The sequence below is a fragment of the Megascapheus bottae genome, chromosome 19, assembly GCF_031878675.1.
Source record: "Megascapheus bottae isolate mThoBot1 chromosome 19, mThoBot2.hap1, whole genome shotgun sequence".
Classification (NCBI taxonomy): domain Eukaryota; kingdom Metazoa; phylum Chordata; class Mammalia; order Rodentia; family Geomyidae; genus Megascapheus; species Megascapheus bottae.
Genome location: NC_143527.1, coordinates 42,657,007 through 42,676,420, shown reverse-complemented (window position 1 = coordinate 42,676,420; position 19,414 = coordinate 42,657,007). Strand labels below are relative to the sequence as shown.

Genomic DNA, 19,414 nt, shown 5'->3' with positions numbered 1-19,414 from the left:
CAGGGTGATACTACAAATAACCCCAGCCACAAGCTTTGCTTGCTCTGTCCCCAGAATAGCTTTTGTTTTTCCTTATTTAGGGTAAATAGGAATGACATGTGGACCATAACAATAGTTTTGGCTGTAGGAGGAGTTGTCAAAACAAAACCAAACTCTGTTGGTTACTACCAGCCTTAGAAATGAGGCCAGTTATGTCAGCAGCCTGCCCCCTGCTGTGGTTCCAGGATTGGGGCTCCACGGCGGGGACTGGGCACAGATGCTACTGCTAGGCCCTTGGGTTGGACAGGAGATATCGTTCCTGTTTTAATTATTGAGAGCTGGAGCAGGAATAGCACAAAAACCACCATAAAGACTTTTCAGGGGTTTCATGAAGATAGAAGTTCAGCCGGGAGCCAGTGGCTCACTGCTATAATCCCTCCTCCTCAGGAGGCTGAGATCTGAGTATTGTAGTTCAAAGCCAGCCCAGGGAAGGAAAGTCTGTGAGACTCTTATCTCTAATACACTACACAAAAGCTGGAAGTGGAGCTCTGGCTCACATGGTAGAGCATTAACCTTGAAAAAAAGGGACAGTGCCCAAGGTTTGAGCTCAAGCCCAGGAACTGAACCAAAACAACAACAAAAAAGTTCAGTTCAGCAAAAAAAAATATTAGGAGTAAATCAACACAGTGTAGTTTTTCTGGAGAAATTTCCAAAATACAAATGTAGTTCCCTTCCTTTGTGTTATGCATTCCCCAGACCTTTTCTAGAGTCTCGCTGCCGGATGGATAGATACAGTCTTAAGGACAGCCAATCAGAGAGGTGATCCCTCTCTCATCCCTGCTCCAGAGAATGACAATTTCAGGAGGATTCAGTCTCTGCTTCTACTATAGGAGGCTCCCCTGCTACTCTGAGCTTTGGCTCCTTCTTGTTCCTGTAACTCAGGGCCCTGTGGTCCTGGGATGACACTTTCTAGTCAAGGTTGGTCAGTATGATCGGATCGGCTCACTCTCAACCCCAGGTCCTTACTAAAAGTATCCCTAAGACTGCATTTGACTGACATATAAATCTGTTCTTTTAAAATTGGGAATGTATTCAACTTCCCGAGGCCTAAAACTTATTGATAGACATATTTGCCTTTGAGAAAGAGCAAATAGCCCAATTTGGGGGTTCACTTATTTATAATGAATAGTCTATACATTTTAAAAAATCAACATTAGAAAATTTTAATGGTCACACATTTGCCTGGCTTCCTTTTCACTGGGTACTTTGGTTATGGCAGTTAATTTTAAGTTCCCTGTTCATTCTACTATTTAATGTTCTCATTGTTTAATCTGTTTAAAAATTATGTCAAAACCTTTGACTTTATGGATACAAACTTATTTTAACTACTGTCCTGGAACATACACATGTCATATCTGCTGAAGCTTCTGGGCTCTTGTTAACTGATGGCCTTCATCAAGAGGCGTCCTTCCCAGCATGCACAGAGCAGCTTCCTGGGCTAATTCACCAGCTAGTGTTCTTGATCTTTATTCTTTTTAAGGGCCATCTGAGGAGGTTACTTCAGGAAGCAAGTTGAGAGGCCAAAATCACAAATCAAGGGACAAGCATCACACACAATTCTAACTGACCATGAAAGTATGCAACTTACAAGACTTTTTTTTAATCTGTATTTTTTTTGTCTTTTCTTTTGGCACTAGGGATCAAACCCAGGACGTTGCACTTGGTAGGCCAGCGCTTTGCCACTGAGCTACATCCCAGCCTGACTTACAAGACTTTTTAACTGATAAATGCTAGTGCTTCTCTTGCTTTGATTGGGAGAAAAATCAGCACACTTAGTGGAAGGGTATGAGAGAGACCAGTGTGCTGGACAAAAGCACTCATGAGTGACTCTGTGTAAAATATGTGTATTCAATGCCAGTGCTAGTGGCTCATGTCTATGATCCTATCTACTCAGGAGGCTGACGTCAGAGGATTGCAGTTCGATGACAACCCAGGCAGACAAGTCAATGAGACTCTTATCTCCAATTGACCACCAAAAGCCAGAAGTGGAGCTATGGCTCAAGTGGTAGAGCACTAGCCTTGAGTATAAAAGCTCAGGGGCAGTGCCCCAGGTTCTGAGTTCAAGCCCCAGGACTGGCACCCAAAAGAAATTACATTCAAGAATTCTTCCTCTCTGAATACTCTGGTGGGCTAATTTTACTAATATGACTTCTAAGAGGTTAGTAATATGTCTCAACTCTGTCCAAGCGTTCCCTACTCTCATCAAGAGCCTGGAAAATGATTCTAGATGGGTCAGCTAATGTGGACATCTTCACAATATCTTGTTGGTAGCAACGCAACAGGATCGGCTCTGCTTTCACAAGCTAATGCTAACACTACCACAAACTCAAGTTCTAGAAAGGTGTTCAGCTCATTAATCTATCTGACAAATATTTACTAAGTGCTCACAACCCTTACAGGAAATACATGGGACCTTCAATGTAATCCTATAGATAACCCTTTCTGAGGGGCTGTTTGTCTTAGACTCTATACATATGCTATTTATTTAAAAAAACAAAGAATTGGCTGACTGCCAGTGTAAGTTGAGACTGGGAGTTCCAATACCTTGAATGGTCAAAAAAGTGAGATTTAAAGTCTAAGTATTAAAACCTAAAGGCTCGGGAATTGCTTAGAGTTCTTTAGCTGCAGGGAAAAAAAGCTGTACAGTAAGCAGATATTCTGCTGTATAGAAATGAGTTGGGTGCTAGTTGCTCATGCCTATAATCTTAGCTACGATGGAGGCTGAGATCTGAAGATCATGGTTCAAAGCCAGCTCAGGCATGAACATCTATGAGCCTCTTTTTTTGGTTGTTGTTGTCAGTTATGACTGAATGGCCTTGAATTCAGGGTCTGGGTGCTGACGCTGAGCTCTTTTGCTCGAGGCTAGTGCTCTGTTACTTTGAGCTTCAGTACCACTTCTGGTTTTATGGTGGTTAATTGGTGATAAAAGTCTCAGGGCCTTTCCTGCCTGCGCTGTCCTCAAAGTACAATCCTCAGATCCTAGCCTCCTGAGTAGCTAGGATTCCAGGAGAGAGCCACCAATACTGGAATGAAAGCCTCTTAGCTCCAATTAATAATCAAAAAGCCAGAAGTGAAACTGTGGTTCAAATGGAGAGCACTAGCCTTGAGCAAAAGAAGCTCAGGGATAGGGCACAGGACCTGAGCTGGAACTCCAGGACTGGTATCAAAAATATAAAATAAAGACTATTTGAAGAAAACCTTTTCAACGGTTATGTAGCAGTAAGTTGGCATTCTTAAACATTTATAAAGGTTTTCTGCTATGATTCAGTAACTTTTAAGAGTTTAGGCCTCTTTTTTCCATACACCAATCATGGAAGACATATTTTCTTAGTTTTACTTCATAGATGAGGTACTGAGGCTCAAAAAAGATATTTTGTCCCAGGTCAAATGCTTGGTAGGAAGCAGATAGGACTTAAACACTGGGCATTATTACTTAGAAACTAGACAGTCTGACTTAGAAACACCCAACTCCACCCATCACTTTGATTGGCAGGTAGTGAATGTAGAATTGTCCAGAAATCAATAAAAACCCCTTAAATTACCAAAGGATGTCCTCAGATCACATGAACTTATTTTGATTTTGTTAGCCTGGTGGTACAGTTTCTTTTTTTCTTTTTCTTTTTTTTGCCAGTTCTGGGCTTGAGCTCAGGGGCTGAACACTGTCCTTGGACTTTCTCAAAGCTAGAGCTCTACCACTTGAGCCTCAGCACCAATTCTGGCTTTTTTTTTTTCTATGTATGTGGTACGGAGGAATCGAACCCAGGTCTTTGTGCATGCAAGGCAAGCACTCTACCACTAGGCCAAACTCCTGGCCCCATACAGTTTCTTTTGTGCAAAAAGAGGTGATGTTACTTTGTAATTCCATAAGTGGTTGGCAGTCTGTTGGAGTCACGTTCTGTGTCTTGAGTACCTGTGACTGCAGCTCCTGGGAGATCCAATAGCTCTGTCCATTACACATTCCCGTTCTCTGAAGTTTATGAGTAGACCATAAAATGTTTGTCTGAGATGAAATTTTCCACATAAAAATTAAGCCCAGGAATTTAGGCCTTTACAAAATGGAGCAGTACCATTTAAGCACGTTTGTCCTTCTTAAAGTCATGACTGAGGATTTGTAAAAGAATGCAAACTTTACATGCCTAAAGAATAAAAACATCTAATAGTCTGGGATTTGTGGACATTAGCCTATACCCTAGAATAAGTTACTAATGTTCCCTTAGTATTTACAACACTGCAAGACAGAGAAGGCTATATGGAGAAATTAATGCTCTCCATGTACTTCCAATCTGCCCCATTTTGGTAGATAGGTTAGGAGATAAAATGTGTGCGACTCCCTGGAGCCAACAAGCCAAGAAGGTAGAACAGAAGCTTATTTATTCTATTGCCTTCTAACAGTAAACTTCCTATATGAACGGAGTGTAGAGTTTACTTCACACATTGTCTACAGAACTACAGCATTTCTTTTAAGAAAAAAAGAATTCCCTTATTCCACAGTTATGGCAATACAGATTTTTTACAATGCTAAACTACTCTCCACTAAGTAATTTTTAAAACCTACTGTTAGTTTCCCAAACCTCTTAAGAATATCGAGGAGAGTAGAAGGTTTTATGGTGGCTACTCTTAGGGGCCATTTAAATAGTTTGGAGTTTGGTGCTGCCTTCTAACTGTGTTAGTTCGAAGTAGGTCCATGTCCTCATTTGTAAAATGAGACTGAGAATACTTATACAGTATTTGGGAGAATAAAGTCACACATCTAACCACTACTTGGACTAAGTATGGGCCCAAGGGCTGACAGCACTGCTTGTTCCAAACCTGCATTTTCGCAAGATGCCAAGTTAAGTCACAAGCACATCAAAACTTTGGCAATCCAGATCTGCTCCTTATTCCCTATTTGGTTTAAATGACTATCCCTGGGGCTACCAATACAGGAAACAACAGTAGAAGCCAATTGAAGTCTCTCGTTTTTGATGATTGTCATTCAACAATCATTTTAAAGAATGATACTCAAAGTTGGGTCTGGTGGTTCATACTAATAAACTCAGATCTTGGGTGGTAATGGTAGAAGGATTGCAATTTGAAGTTGGCATGGGCAAAGTTATTGAGAGAGCGAATATATGAAAAATTAACTACAAGCAAAAGCACTAAGAGTAGTAGTGGCTCAGTTTGTAGAGCATGTGAGGCCCTGAGTTCAATCCCAGTACTGAAAACAAACAAAAATTGAAAATAAAGTCAAAGATCTTCAATACAGAAGCATTTATGTGAATGTGTATGGAGAATATTCACTGCCATTTTAGCCTAAGGGTGGGCCACAGCACCCCAGGGCAGCATTCCACTCCCCCGCCCCTGCCCCAGCTAATGGGCTGTTCTTTACCCACCCCATGCTTCAGAACAAGCAGGAGATTATTAGTGTTTGTCAGGGCCTGTTAGAATAGCAAAGCTAACTGGCTTAAATAAAGGGAGACACTTGTGCTGGGACACAATTTCAGGACTTTTGAACAAAATTTGTCAAGAAGGCATTGTAATTTTTTTTTTTGCCAGTTTTTGGGCTTGAACTAGGGGCCTGGGCACTGTCTTTGAGATAACTCAATGCTAGAGCTCTATCACTTAAGCCATAGCCCCATTTTCAGCTTTTTCTATATATGTGGTACTGAAGAATCAAACCCCAGGTTTTTGTGCATCCTAGGCAAGCACTCTACCACGAGGCCAAACTCCTAGTCCCAAAGCATTGCAATTTTATCCTCTGGAAAAACTCAACAGCGAGGAGCAGATCCTTTTGAAGATAAAAATATGAAGAGCCAGCTGGATGTGGTGGCTCACGCCTGTAATCCTAGCTACTCAGGAGGCTGAGATCTGAAGATCAAGGTCCAAAGCCAGCCTGTGCACAAAAGGACCTGTGATTCTTATCTCCAATTAACCTCTAGAAAACAGAAAGTGGGGCTTGGCTCAAGGGGTAAGGTGGTAGCTTTGAGCTGAAGAGCTCAGGGAAAGCACCCAGGCCAAGTTCAAGCCCCATGACCCACCAAAATATATGTACATGTATCTATCTCTCTCTCTCTCTCTCTCTATCTATCTATCTATCTATCTATCTATCTATCTATCTATCTATCTATAGAGAGAGGGCTCACCAATTTCTCTGTATCTATAAACCTGGCTCCATTCTCTCCATGTTTCCCTTCGGCCCATTCTTCCTGCTCTCTAAGACAGGCAGTGCCAGGGCAACAAAGTCCTGATACTTGAGAGTTCTGGAAATAGGTTTCTGCTTCTTCTTTTTTTAATTTTTCTTGTCAGTTTGTGGGGCTTGAACTCGTCCTGGGTGTTGACCCTGAACCTCTCTGTGCTCAAGGCTAGTGCTCTACAACATCACTTCAGCTTTCCACTTTTGTTGCATGCATTCTATGCATTCTGCCTATCTATGAGCTGTTGGCAACACTCCAATGTTTGCCCATCAATAAGGCTTACTGAAAATGTATTTAATAAAAGTGACCTAATATCATCAAGGTAAGGCCTTTAAAGTAGCCAAGGGAACTCAAGCTCTGAAATGTTTCAGGTGAAATATATTCACTGTACAAGCACAGTGAATGTTTTAATCTTTGAACTAATTGAGATAATTCAGAAGCATATATTCTCCACATTGGAGAATTGTGGGCTACAATTCCAAGTTAATCTATAATTATGTCTATATAACAATTACTTCATTCTCATGTCTGGTACTTCAGGAAAAAGCTTTGTTTTACGTCTTAAATAAATTACATTTCCCAATCTTATCTAAAGACTGGAAATCATCCTATTTCTGGGTGGAAAATAGAACTAAATGAAAGGACCTCCAGGATATGCAAACAAGAGCTATATAATATGTGATTGTTGTTCTTAATGTACTATGTTATTTTCCATCTCTTTTGTTGTCCCTTGGTTATTCTCATATTGTTAAAGTATCTTATCTTGTTATCTGGTATATTGTATATACGTTTATTTGTTTATTTGAGATGGGAAAGGGAAGGGAAAACAAGATGAGGAGAGGGGGCTGGGGGAGGGAAATGGGGACAAAAACATGAGAAGGGTATCAATGTGTGTGAAGCAATGCACCTTCTATCTGGCAAATATAACTGTGACCCTCCTATTAATTATAATAAAAATATATGAAAAAGAAAATGAAGCCTAAAATATTGACAGTTCAAAGCCTAGGTATTTCTGTTCTAGTTCTCACTTAGCACCATAAACACTTTAACTGTTCCTTGAGTGTTTGAAATCTCCTATTCATTAGTACGATGTCCCAGGTAAACTATGATCTTAGATACATACAGTACACACATGTTATTCTAGATAGTGTAGGTTACTGCTTGATTATGAAACTACTGTGGTCATTATTCTTACTGCTGTTAAAAGACGGTGGGCCTGTATCATAACAACATCTCTTAGACATCTGAGTGTAGAGGAGAGGCATCTGATACCATTTCTGGAGCTTCCCTTCTCTTTGATTTTAAATTCCAGAATGTGTCCAAGTAGCACCAAGATATTTAGCTTTGACCAAAGCATTAATTTTTTCAAAAGTTGAGATAAAGCATATTCTAGAGTTTAAAGTTACTGTATTAGAGATATTATGAAAGATATATTAGCCAAAAGAAAGATCTACTCATGCCTTTAAATATTTCAGGTGAAATGTATTCACTGTAAAAGCACACTGAATGTTTTAATTTTTTTTAAAGTTGGGATAACTCAGAAGCATGTTATAAGTCACACAGCAGAAAGAATTTATGGGCCCCAAACCCAAGTTAATCCAAAATTAACCCCTACTAATATCTATATAATGATATTCTGTTCTTATCTTTGGCACTTTAAAACTAGCTGGGCACATAGAAATTTTAAAGCAAGAATGCACTGCTCTCTGATGCCAGCTAAACTCTGAAAATTCCATCACAAAACGAAGACTCATTTGTGCCATCTCTAGAATGGTATTTAGCAAACTGTGAGTCCTGTTATGGGCTACTCACTGAGCTTGACTAGGGGGTACAAAAAAGGCAGGAGCTGTCTTCATCCCTCAGCTCTTCAGTTTGCCTCTTGAGCATAAGCTAGTAAAAGGGATCTATTCACATTGGTGTAGCACCCAGCAGTATTCAGCATGAAGCAGGTGAATGAACCAATGAATAGTTTTCGTAGACGCTCCTAATATAAATAACATCATCAATAACTTACACAGCACTTACATAGCCAGCTGCTATTCCAATGCACTCAAACTTAGGCCATTTAGTCATTTCCTCACTAGGAAACAAGTACTAATTACTATTCCAGTCTTACAGATGAGAAAACTGAGGCACAAAAAGGTTAAGAGGTTACCCAATGTCAACAGCTAATAACTATACAGGACTTGAACCAGAAAGTGTAGCTGCAGAATCTGCTCCTGACCACTAGATCAAGTTAATTGTAAAAGTGGTAGGTCCAAGAATGACAGCTGAGTCAAGACCTATTTCCTTGATTTAGAAGTTTCATTTGACAGAGTCAAGAGATGAATTATCTAAGACCAGAGTTCCAGAATAGGCTGAAAGATGGCAGAGGGGGAAGTACTGCACCCTTCAATAAGGAAGTCCAGATCCTCTTGGTGGTAATAAAATGTAAATACAAATGTTTAAATGTTGTACAAAAGAACTAGCACTAAAATCACTTAATAAGTACAATACATCTTAATCAGTGTCATTTCTTTCATCATTCTTCCCCATTCCTTTCAACCCAATCCCTCACTTCAATTTTCTTAATTTCGCAAGATATGCATTGAATGTTACAAACTGCTTCTTCCCTCTTCCTCTCTTCATTTGTTTATCCTGCTCCCCTTGGCCTCCCTCCACACCTTTTAACTGCCAGATTTTTGATATTGATTTTGTAGGACTATGAGGCTGGTTTTCTAGGGAATTATACCTTTTGAAATTCTCCCCTGTAATACGATACATCACCTTAGTACATTTGAGTACACTTAATGGGCAAAGAAACTAAATAGTAAATAGAGACTTCTCAGAAGAAGTAAAAATGGCCAATAGGCACATGAAGAAATTTTCAACCTGCCATAAAGGAAATGTCAATCAAAACAACATTCCATCTAACCCATGTTAGGATGGGCATTATTAAGAGTTCAATTTTCACATAATATATTTGGAGTATAATAATTGCATTTGCTTTTCCTTCTTCCCTTATTTGTGTATGGTACAAATTATACAATATAACACATGTTAGAACAAGATACTTAATAAAAGTTGTGTGGGGGTCGGGAGTTTGGCCTAGTGGTAGAGTGCTTGCCTAGCATGCACAAAGACCCGGGTTCGATTCCTTGGTACCACATGCATAGAAAAAAGCTGGAAGTGGTGCTGAGGCTCAAGTGGTAGAGCTCTAACCTTGAGAAGTCCAAGGATAGTTCTCAGGCCCTGATATAAAGCCCAGGATTGGCAAAAAAAATTTGTGTGAATATTTTTTTTAAAAAGAATATCATGAACATATGCTGGAACAGATGCAGGGGAGAAGAAACCCAAAGATACTGTTGATGGAAATGTGAACTTTTCAACTATTCCAAAAAGCAGTTTGGAGATTCCTGAAAACACTAAATACAGAACTATCCTATGATTCAGCAACACCATTCTCAGGCACTTATCCAAAAAAGATAAATCAGAATATAGTAAAGCCACTTGTACAACCATGTTCATTGCTGCACTAGTCATAACAAAGTATGGAAACAGCCCAGATGCCCCTCAGTGGACAAATGGATCAAGAAAATGTAGTATCAATACACAATGTAATTTACTCAGCCATTAGGAAGAATATTAAATTATTTTCAAAGGAATCGATGAATCTGGAATAATTATGTTAAGTGAAGTAAGTCAGACTAAGAGCAACAAAGGATGCACACTTTCTCTCACATGTGGAAGCTAGGGACTTGTTTTTGAATGCAAGTCAGATTTTCAGTTTAAACTGAGGACTTATCCTCTACCGGTGATAAAATCGCCCCATGAAACAGGAAAAAGGCAGAGGTGAAGATGAGGCCCCTAATTAGCCAGAGGTAATGAAGCATGACTGGGCCTTGTGATCACATCCTGCCACAGAGAAATAGATAAAAACTAAAGTAGTTACAAGAGCAGGCTAATTCTCACCAAAGTCCAATGGTGACTCTTAACTGGATAGGATAGATATATGTCTGTTTTAATTAAAAGTATCATTAATCAAATCTAATATTCTTGATCAAAGTAAATACATTAGGAAATAACACTCAAATAGATTATCAATGGTAAAAATAACCAGAGATTTCATAAGGGAATGGTTTTCTAACAGAAACACATAAATTTAGTTACACAAACAAAACTTATAAAAAATAGAAAATGAGGGAGGGGGTAACATTGTTCAAACCTTCTTTATGTAACTATAACCCCTCTATACATCTCCTTTACAATAAAATATAGGTTAAAATAATGCAAATGTTTTTATAATTATTTCTTTTGTAGTACATCTTAAAGAAAAAAATCTAAACAAGTCTATTCTCATTAATTCTCCAAGAGCACAGGCTGGCTGCAGTATGCCAATCCAGTCACATATACTCTTCTCAATGATTCTTCCGCTCAAACAGATAAAAGTAGCAAATGCTAAACCTCTCAAATTCCATATGAATAATATATTAGCCACACTACAGATTCTCTCAGCTATGCCTGAAACATTTTAGCTCTAATACCCTTATAGAGGTTTAACACTAGTCAGAGGACCCAGGTCCCAGCGCCTTTTCTTCTGTGGAATGGCACTTGAGAAGTCTTGCTATTGTTCAAATGTTATCTCATTTAATTGCTAAAATGAAATTTGTCCTGTACACTTCGAATCCTTAAGTTCCACTCACATGATTTTAAGCTATCTGTAATCTATATACACTAATAATTACCTAATACATATTTTAAACTAGAATTTAATTAATTTTAAAAATAATTAACCTCAAAGTAACAATATCTATGAAATCTCAGGTCTGATATAAAGAATTAAACAAACCTATTTTAAGGTAAGTATGTCATAAAAACTGCATAAGAAAGTTGAATTTCAATGCAATGATTTTTTAATAAAATACAATACTTTTCACAGGCAGTATATTAGAAGGTTCCCCCATGAAAGTCGGTGAATTAAAAGACTTGGGTAACAAAGATTACATTCCAAAGAGAGGAAGAGCATCAGGATTTAAGTAAGAGCTGACAAGATAACTTTAAAGTATGGAGTACCAGGAAGGTGACGGAAAGAAAAGTAGGAAACAGTCTGTAACTCCTCTGGCTCCCAGTGGGCATGGAGAAGCCAAATCCACAAGCACAAGGCAAGTTGAGCAAAAATGGTAAAGCAGATGGGCAGATCTTAGCCACAGGATAAGCCTACATTACCCGGAAGCTTTAAATTCAGTGCAGGGAACTGGTGTGTCAGTGACTCCTTCAGCTTGGCAAGTCAGCTTTGGAGAACAAAGACATTTTGTTGTTTCCCACAGCATGGAGGGCTGCATCCAGGCACTGTCTTCACGAGGAACAAAGTTCTCTAGTGACCCCACCACTGAGGAAGTCAGTGCTCAGCTTACTTCCTCTATTCTACTATGCATTTAGAAGATAGATTTTTGCAGATAGTTGGGGCACAAACTGGGAGAGGGGACTGGTGGAGCAAATTGGAACCGCTTTGGTCCCCATAGTGTGCAAAATTCCTTGAGACCAGTAGCTGTTTCCAATATACAAAAAAAGGAAGCTTCTAAAGTGAGGGTAGCCATGAAATCAATATCTGACCCATGACTGACTCCACTCTCAGGTTACATACAACTCCAACCTGCATACCAGGCCTGTATACTAGGAATTACAAGAGATATGAGACAGATTTATTTTCCTGAGTGGTGCTGAGATCAGTCAGCACATGGGCAAATGTTTAGGTGTTGAGCTATATTTCCAGTCTAGTGGTAAGAAATTATCACTGTTACCATATGGTCTCACCTGACCATTGAGAACACTTCAACGAAATTACTATGTGAGCAACAGCTTTGCCTCAGAGGTGCAAATCCTAACACAAAGGCACAAGAAACATGGAAAAACAAGACAAGGCAACACAACTTTCCCAAAAGTCAACAATACCACAACTGTAGACTCTAATGATGTTGTAAAATATCCCCAAATAATTTTGAGGAATGATTCTAAGAATGACCAACAAAATAAAGAGGATACAAACAGCTGAATGAACAACAATTGAAAAAAAGGAAGACATACAAGATATGAAAGAGAATTCAATAAAGGTAGAAATCTTAAAAAAATAAAATTGAAGGTCTACAAATACAAAATTCAGTTAAGTCATAAATAACTCAGTTGGAAGCCTCATTAATAGGCTGGATCATATTAAAGACAGAATGTGGGGCCTGAAGAAAATGTAGAGGACTTAGAACATTTAGACAAAAAAAAAAAAAAAAGAAAAGAAAAAGTAAGAAAGTATGACAGGACATAAAATACTTCTGAAATACTATTTTAAAATTCATACTTATAAACCATTAGCACAGAAGAAAAACAACAGGTATAAGATAGAAGCATAAAAAAATTCAGGGAAGCCGGGCATGGTGGCTCATGCCTGTAATTCTAGCTACTCAGGAGGCTGAGATCTGAGGATCAAGGTTCAAAGTCAGCCTGGGCACAAAAGAACCTGAGACTCTTATCTCAATTAACCTCTAGAAAAGGGGAAGTGGGGTTTGGCTCAAGGGTAGGGTGGTAGCCTTGAGCTGAAGAGCTCCAGGACAACACCAAGGCCCAGGGGTAGGGCGGTAGCATAGAGCTGAGGAGCTCATGGACAGCCCCCACGCCAAGTTTAAGTCCCATTACCTACAAAAAAAAAATCAAGGAAATAATTCTGGTAAATTACTCAAATCTTGATAAAAGGACAGTGATCAAATCATGTGGGCTTTTTTTCTTAACCACACTAAACAGACCTTTCTTTGTCTTTTTATAGTTAAAACATTAAGAAAACACACTAATGAAAGAATACTGATTTTAGAGGGAATGGCTTTAGCTTTTCACCATTAAGTATAATGTTAGCTGTCATACACAGCCTTCATTATATCTAAAATATATCAACAGCTCAAAAAATTGAATCACTCCAAAACTAATCTCCAAAGAACAACCATCCCATTAAAAGATGGGCCAAAGACTTAAAGAGAGTCTTCTCTGAAGAAAAAATAAGAATGGCTTATGGTCATATGAAGAAATGCTCGACATCTCTGGCCATAAAAGAAATGCAAATCAAAACAACTCTAAGATTCTACCTCACTCCAGTTAGAATGGCCAGGATCAAGAAATCCAATAACAACAGATGCTAGAGGGGATGCGGCCAGGAGGGATCATTACTACACTTTTGGTGGGAGTGCAAACTCATTCAACCACTATGGAAAGCAGTATGACAGTTCCTCAAAAGACTAAACATAGGGCCAGCAGTTTGGCCTAGTGGTAGAGTGCTTGCCTAGCATGCACGAAGACCCAGGTTCGATTCCTCAGTACCACATACATAGAAAAAAGCTGGAAGTGGTGCTGAAGCTCAAGTGGTAGAGCCTTGAGAAAGTCCAAGGACAGTGCGCATGCCCTGAGCTCAAGCCCAGGACTGGCAAAAAAAAAAAAAAAGACTAAACATAGAGCTCCCCTATGATCCAGCAATTCCACTACTTGACATTTACTCAATTGTCTAGAAACAAGGACATACTAAAGCCACTAGCACAACGATGTTCATTGCAGCACTATTTACCATAGCAACGATATGGAACCAACCCAGATGCCCCTCAGTTGATGAGTGGATCAACAAGATGTGGTATTTATACACAATGGAATTATGTGCTGCAGTCAGAAAGAACAACATTGCCCCCTTTGTAAGGAAATGGAAAGACTTAGAAAAAATCATATTGAGTGAAGTAAGCCAGACTCAAAGGAACATAGGCTCAATGGTTTCCCTCATTTGTCATAATCAGTAGAAACCTTGGGCTCTCCTTGCAGAGATTTACAATAGAACAAAACCTAGACACATAAGGCCATATAGAATGATGCTAAATGAAAGGACCTCCAGGATATAGAAACAAAAGCCATATAATGAGTGATTGTTGTCCTTAATGTACTATGTTATCTCTCCTCTCTTTTTCAGTCCCTTGGTTATCTCATATTATTACAATATTTCACCTTGTTACCTGATATATTGTATATATGTGTATTTGGTTGTTTGAAGTCAGATAGGGAAGGGAGGAAAACAAGGTGAGGGGTGGGGGTGGAGGGAGGCAAATGGGGACCAAGACATGAGAAAGGGTATCAATGTATGTGAAATAATGCACCTTCTATTTGGTGAATATAATGTAATCCTTCTATTAATTACAATAAAAATATATAGAAAAAATAACACAGAAGGTGTCCAAGAAAAAAAAAGAATATTGAAAACTTGGAGAAAGAAGAGCCACATCACCTACAAAGGTAAACCACTAAAATAACAGTACATTTCCCAACAGAAAATTAAAAGAATGGAGGATGTATTTCAAAGCCTGAAGGAAAATAACTGTCAAACCTGGATTATTTTTTATAGCAAAGCTTTTCTTTGTAATTGAAGGACAAGCAAAAAATGCTCCATCACTAACAGAACCTAAAAGAATAATGACCACTAAATGAGATCTGCAGAAGATACTTAAATGAATCCTACATACAGAAGAGAAATCTTATCAATAATCACAATAATAGAGGGAAGAATAAAACTCACTAGAAAGTAAACAAGTATTATAGAAGAATCAAACATTATAAAACTACAAAATGACAAGAATTATTACATATCTTTTTTTTTGGCCAGTTCTGGCAAAAAAAGGCTAGAACTCTACCACCTGTGCCTCAGCACCACTTCTGGCTTTTATCTATGTATGTTGTACAGAGGAATCGAACCTGGACCTTCGTGCATGCTAAGCAAGCACTGTACCACTAAGCCAAACTCCTGGCCTACATATCTTGTAATAATACTTTGAATATTATTGGTCTCAATTCTCTAAGGAAAAGCTACAACTGATAGATTGAATTAAAGTAAAACAAACTCAACTTTTAGTTTTTGGTCTGAGATTGGTACTAATGCTTTCGCTTATCAGCTAGCACTCTACCACCCAACAAACTCAACTTTATGTTGACGACCCCAAATGCCCCCCAATGGCAAAGATAAACAAGTAAAAGGAATGAAAAAGATATTCCAAGCAAATGGACCCAAAAGCAAGAGTAGCTATATCCAGATTTGACAAAATTAGTCAGAAGAGACAATGAAGATAAACAGTATTTCATAAAGAAGAATAACAATTATAAACACGCATGTATTAAACAATAGTATACTCAATTTAATAAAAACAAATACTACTGAACAAACAAACAACAACAACAACAGATGGATCCCAACAACCGTGAGTGACTGCAATACTCTAGTCTTGCCAATACGGAGGTTATCCAAATGAAGTCAATGAACTCCTGAATTGAATAACACTAAGAATCAAATTTCTTGACAGATACTTATAGAATATTCTACTCAATAGCCACTTCAAAGTATACATATTTTTCCCAGTAACCCACAGAACTTCTTACAGATTGGAGTAAATCTTAACAGAAAATTAAAATACTTCCTTGTACTTCATTAGAAAACAATGGAACAAAACTAGAAATAGACATTAAAAAAAACTACAGATGATATTCAAATGCGTACATATTGAAAAATACACTTTTGTACAGTCATTGAAGAAGTATGAGGGAAATCACAAAATTCCTAGGAACAAATAAAAGTAGATACAACATGAAAACAATTCTAAGAGGAAAGTTGTCTAAAAATTCAGAGAAATTTTAAATAATATGATTCCCCTCAGGCTCTTAGTAGTTATAAGAACAAAATAATCCTCAAACTTTAGAAGGAAAAAAAACAAAGATCAGAGGTAGAATTAATTAAATAAGAACTAAAAGGATGCTACAAAGAATCAATAAAGCTAAAAGCTGTTTCTTTGAAAGACTAAGTAAGATTAACATACCTTGAGCCAAAAGGAAGACCTAAATTAATAAAACTAAAGGATGTATTATCAAATGTGCCACCAAAATCCAGCGGGCTATTAGGGAATAATTTGAAATGTATACTCTACTGAATGAGAAAGTCTGAAAGAATTAGATTTTTAGACATGTGACTTACAAAAACTGATCCAAGAAAGTGTAAATAACTTAAACAGATCGATAACAAATAATGAGACTGAAATGATAATAAAAGCCCAACAAACAGGACCTAGTGAATTCAATGTTGAATTGTGCCAGGCTTAGAAAAAGAAGGATTGTTACACAAATGCTCCCCATACTACTTCTCAAAATACATAGCCAGTATGACTGTGATACCAAAGCCACAGAAGGAATCAATAAAAAAGGAAGACTATACACCATTTCTTTGAAAAGTATTAATATAAAGTCTTCTATAAAATACTTGTCAACTAAATTCCATAATACATTTAAAAAGATCATATATCCTGATCATATCGATTTCATTCCAGGGATGCAAAGAAGGTTCAACTAAGTAAATCAATACACACAATCACATATAAATAGAATTAGAGATGGAAATCACATGCCTATCTCAAGAGATTTAAAAAAAAAAGGCCTGGACAAAAATCCAACAACCCCTCATGATAAAAGTCTAAAAGAAATAATATAGCCAACATTATACTGAACGGGGGGAAAATTTTGAAATTGCAAATGAGATGAGGGTATCCATTCATTCCACTAGTACTCAATATAGTGTTTGAATTCTTAGGTCAATAAAGAAAGAGAAAGGAAAGTTATCTAAATAGAAAGGAAAGTTAAATTATCCCTGTTTTCTCTATACTTAAAAGAGCATCAACACTCCAATTCAATATGCTATACTTTCAGAAATGAGCAGGATACACAGTAAACACATAGAACTTAGTAGCTTTTCCATACTCACTATAAAGGAAGCAAGGAAAGCAATATGAATCATAATAGTCTAAAAATAAAATCTAAGCATAAACTTAGCCAAAGATGTTAAAAATATGAATAATGAAACCTATAAAACAATTTAAGAAGAAACTGAAGAAGATACTAGAAGATGGAAAGGTCTACCATGTTCATGAATCAGCAGAAAATATCTTGTCAAAATGGCCATCCTATCAAAAGGCGCATGGTATCCTTAATATGTGGTTATTAAATCCAAAGAGTACAAGAGCGAGGACTCAATAACTGCATACCCAAAGCTATGGACATGGTAATGGAAATATAAACATAACTACATAGACATAAAAACCTATGACTCTATAGACATAATGTTTTATTTCATAAATTAATATGTTTCTATGACATACAAACCCTTAGCCTAATTTTGATTAAGTTCTAAATACTAAGTCCCAGTGATTGTAAATAGAGATTCCCCCTAGAACACTTGTTTGTTAAACTTGTCATTTAAAATAGGATGTAAAAATCAACGTTAATAAATTCTCTAATAAAAAAATGGCCATCCTACCAAATGTAAATACAAACTCAGTGCAATTCACATCAAAATCCAGTCACACTTCTCAAAAACAGGAAAAAACTATCCTAAAATGCATGTGGTCACACAAAAGACTTTGAATAGCCAAAGCAATTGTGAGCAAGGGAGCAATGTTGGATCCATCACAATACCTGATTTTCAAATTAGAGTATAATATGGAAGCACAGCAATAAAACCAGCATGGTACTGTCACAAAAACAGACATGACCCCAACCTGTTAAAAAAAAAAAGAAGGGGCTGGGAGTTTGGCCTAGTGGTAGAGTGCTTGCCTTGCATGCAGGAAGACCCGGGTTCGATTCCTCAGTACCACATACATAGAAAAAAAAATAAGTTCAAGCACTGATTCCCAACAAAGGCACAAAAAGTACACACCAGGGTGTGTGTGGGGGGGGGAGGGGAAGCCTCTAACAAGCAATGTTTGAAAAACTGGATATTTACAAATAGAAGACCAGGCTACATCCTTATATCTCATCTTTTATTCCTCACATCTTGCATTTACTATTATTTACTTATAAAGGAGGGTACATTTTGATTTGTCCATATATGAATACAATGTCTTGGTTAAACTCATCCCCTCCTTCACCAATCAGTCTTTTCATATTCCCTCCTTTCTTCCTAAACCAACGGTAACAAGCTTCATTATTCCATCTTTAACTACGTACATCAAATATTTTGAGATAATTGCCCTTCTTTAGCCTTTCTCTTTGTTCACCCTCACTTTCTGAACAGGACTTGTGGTACATTCCTCTAATTCACGTTCCAAGGAGTTTCACTTTGCTATGTTGTATGGACATGTAAAGCACTTCAATTAGCTTGACCCGCTCACTTATGCTTACTCCCTTACTTCCTCTATTTCCTATCAACCAACAGTGAATTTTGTTTTATCTTTATTCACAGATGAAATGTATTCCTGTATAATTCACCCTCGAACATTCTCTATTTTTCCCATGCCCTCTAACTCCCTCAAACATTCTCATAATTACAAATATGTTCATATATATGCATGATCCTGTATGTATTTATATATATTTTATCTTTTGGATCAATCATCCACAAATGATAAAACATGCTAACTTGTCCTTTTGAATCTGGCTTACTTTATTTAGCATGATGACCTCCAGTTACTGAAAATGACCCTAATTTCATATTTCAAGGCTTAATAACACTCCAGTGTGTGTGTGTGTGTGTGTGTGTGTGTGTGTGTGTGTGTCTGTGTGTGTGTGTACATACACATAGCCATCTTCCTGATCCATTTATTAGCTGGAGAGCATCTGTCTCTTGTGAACAGTGTTGTAATGATCATGGGTGAAATGCTGAATTCTGACATATTCCTTTAGATATATGCTCAAGAGTGATATCAATATTTGAGGTAGTTCTACTCTTAGTTTTTCAAAGAACTTTCATACTGATTTCTATCATGGTTGCAATATTTTATATACCCCCAACGGTGTATTTTCTTCATATCTTTGTCAGCATTTATTCATGTTTGCGTTCTTTGCGATGATTATTCTGACTGGAGTCAGATGAAATCTCAATGTCATTTACATCTTCATTCCCTTTATGACCAGGAATACTGAGCATTTCCTCATGTATTCATTGTCTATTGGTACTTTTTTGACAAGAATATATTTACTTAATTTACTCATTTACTAATTGTTGTTGATTCTTTGGATGCTTAGTTTAAGCTCCCTATATATTCTCGCTATAAATCCTTTCCAAGATGTATAATTGACAAAGATTCAAATCTATAGGATGCCTCTTCAGTCTAAGTACTATATCTTGTGCAGATACTTTAATATAATCCCCTTACGAGGTACAATTTAATAAATATTAA

The 19,414-nt window shown here is 37.5% G+C and overlaps 1 protein-coding gene across 3 annotated transcripts in view; it reads right to left on the bottom strand.

The window, feature by feature from the left end:
* Positions 1 to 19,414, bottom strand: part of Ldlrad4 (low density lipoprotein receptor class A domain containing 4) — a 379,847-nt gene that overhangs the window by 27,131 nt on the left and 333,302 nt on the right. The window lies entirely within an intron of this gene.